The following is a 2,971-nucleotide window of genomic DNA, read 5'->3' as shown; positions in this document are numbered from 1 at the left end:
GCATAGTATTCCATGGTGTATATGTGCCACATTTTCTTAATCCAGTCTGTCACTGATGGACATTTGGGTTGATTCCAAGTCTTTGCCATTGTGAATAGTGCCACAATAACCATACATGTGCATGTGTCTTTAGAGCAGCATGATTTATAATCCTTTGGGTATATACCCACTAATGGGATGGCTGGGTCAAATGGTATTTCTAGTTCTAGATTCTTGAGGAATCGCCACACTGTTTTCCACAAAGGTTGAACTAGTTTACAGTCCCACCAACAGTGTAAAAGTGTTCCTATTTCTCCACATCCTCTCCAGCACCTGTTGTTTCCTGACTTTTTAATGATTGCCATTCTAACTGGTGTGAGATGGTATCTCATTGTGGTTTTGATTTGCATTTCTCTGATGGTGAGTGATGATGAGCATTTTTTCATGTGTCCGTTGGCTGTATAAATGTCTTCTTTTGAGAAGTGTCTGTTCATATCCTTTGCCCACTTTTTGATGGGGTTGTTTTTTTCTTGTAAATTTGATTGAGTTCTTTATAGGTTCTGGATATTAGCCCTTTGTCAGATGAGTAGATTGCAAAAATTTTCTCCTATTCTGTACGTTGCTTGTTCACTCTGATGGTAGTTTCTTTTGCTGTGCAGAAGCTCTTTAGTTTAAGTAGATCCCATTTCTCAATTTTGCCTTTGCTGCCGTTGCTTTTGGTGTTTTAGACATGAAGTCCTTGCCCATGCCTATGTCCTGAATGGTACTACTTAGGTTTTCTTCTAGGGTTTTTATGGTATTAGGTCTAACATTTAAGTCTCTAATCCATCTTGAATTAATTTTCGTATAAGGAGTAAGGAAAGGATCCAGTTTCAGCTTTCTACTTATGGCTAGCCAATTTTCCCAGCACCATTTATTAAAAAGGGAATCCTTTCCCCATTTCTTGTTTCTCTCAGGTTTGTCAAAGATCAGATGGCTGTAGATGTGTGGTATTATTTCTGAGGACTCTGTTCTGTTCCATTGGTCTATTTCTCTGTTTTGGTACCAGTACCATGCTGTTTTGGTTACTGCAGCCTTGTAGTATAAAGTCAGGTAGCGTAATGCCTCCAGCTTTGTTCTTTTGGCTTAGGATTGACTTGGCGATGCGGGGTCTTTTTTGGTTCCATATGAACTTTAAAGCAGTTTTTTCCAATTCTGTGAAGTCATTGGTAGCTTAATGGGGATGGCACTGAATCTATAAATTACCTTGGGCAGTATGGCCATTTTCACAATATTGATTCTTCCTATCCATGAGCATGGAATGTTCTTCCATTTGTTTGTGTCCTCTTTTATTTCACTGAGCAGTGGTTTGTAGTTCTCCTTGAAGAGGTCCTTTACATCCCTTCTAAGTTGGATTCCTAGGTATATTATTCCCTTTGAAGCGATTGTGAAGGGGAGTTCATTCATGATTTGGCTCTCTGTTTGTCTGTTACTGGTGTATAAGAATGCTTGTGATTTTTGCACATTGATTTTGTATCCTGAGACTTTGCTGAAGGTGCTTATCAGCTTAAGGAGATTTTGAGCTGAGACGATGGGGTTTTCTAAATAGACAATCATGTCATCTGCAAACAGGGACAATTTGACTTCCCCTTTTCCTAACTGAATACTCTTTATTTCTTTCTCTTGCCTGATTGCCCTAGCCAGAACTTCCAACACTATGTTGAATAGGAGTGGGGAGAGATGGCATCCCTGTCTTGTGCCAGTTTTCAAAAGGAATGGTTCCAGTTTTTCCCATTCTGTATGATATTGGCTGTGGGTTTGTCATAAATAGCTCTTATTATTTTGAGATACGTTCCATCAATACCGAATTTATTGAGAGTTTTTAGCATGAAGGGCTGTTGAATTTTGTCAAAGGCCTTTTCTGCATCTATTGAGATAATCATGTGGTTTTTGTCTTTGGTTCTGTTTATATGGTGGATTACGTTTATTGATTTGCGTATGTTGACCAGCCTTGCATGCCTTGCATCCCAGGGATGAAGCCTACTTGATCATGGTGGATACAAGCTTATTGATGTGCTGCTGGATTCGGTTTGCCAGTATTTTATTGAGGATTTTTGCATCGATGTTCATCAGGGATATTGGTTTAAAATTCTCTTTTTTTGTTGTGTCTCTGCCAGGCTTTGGTATCAGGATGATGTTGGCCTGATAAAATGAGTTAGGGAGGATTCCCTCTTTTTCTGTTGATTGGAATAGTTTCAGAAGGAATGGTACCAGCTCCTCCTTGTACCTCTTGTAGAATTCGGCTGTGAATCCATCTGGTCCTGACCTTTTTTGGTTGGTAGGCTATTAATTATTGCCTCAATTTCAGAGCCTGCTATTAGTCTATTCAGGGATTCAACTTCTTCCTGGTTTAGTCTTGGGAGAGTGTTAAGTGTCTAGGAAATTATCCATTTCTTCTAGATTTTCTAGTTTATTTTCATAGAGGTGTTTATAGTATTCTCTGATGGTAGATTGTATTTCTGTGGGGTTGGTGGTGATATCCCCTTATCATTTTTTATTGCATCTATTTGATTCTTCTCTCTTTTCTTCTTTATTCTTCTCTCTTTTCTCCTTTATTAGTCTTGCTAATGATCTATCAATTTTGTTGAAAAAATATGGAACGCTTCACAAATTTGTATGTCATGCTTGCGCAGGGGCCATGCTAATCTTCTCTGTATCATTCCAATTTTAGTATATGTGCTGCTGAAGTGAGCACGTGAATATTATTTACAATTCCATTATTTACTTCGTATTATCTGGGGCACTGTGGTCAAATATTTTACTTCAGTATGTAAATCTTACATTATTTTATTATTGCTTGATATGTTTTGGCTCTGTGTCCCCACCCAAATCTCATTTCAAATTGTAATCACCATGTGTCAAGGGTGGGATCTGGTGGGAGGTGATTCGATAATGGGGGCAATTTTTTCGAAGCTGTTTTCATGATAGTGAGGGAGTTCTCATAAGATCTGAC

General features: G+C 38.5%; 1 non-coding gene across 1 annotated transcript; it reads right to left on the bottom strand.

Moving 5' to 3' along the window:
• Nucleotides 1–2,606: 2,606 nt before the first annotated feature.
• On the bottom strand, nucleotides 2,607–2,713 carry LOC115893131. Its single transcript, XR_004053071.1, has one exon. It is a non-coding gene; the product is annotated as a U6 spliceosomal RNA (small nuclear RNA).
• Nucleotides 2,714–2,971: the final 258 nt, after the last annotated feature.

Source organism: Rhinopithecus roxellana, chromosome 13 (assembly GCF_007565055.1).
Source record: "Rhinopithecus roxellana isolate Shanxi Qingling chromosome 13, ASM756505v1, whole genome shotgun sequence".
NCBI classification, from domain to species: Eukaryota; Metazoa; Chordata; class Mammalia; order Primates; family Cercopithecidae; genus Rhinopithecus; species Rhinopithecus roxellana.
The sequence above is the reverse complement of the archived record's forward strand: the minus strand, read 5'-3'. Positions and strand labels throughout refer to the sequence as shown.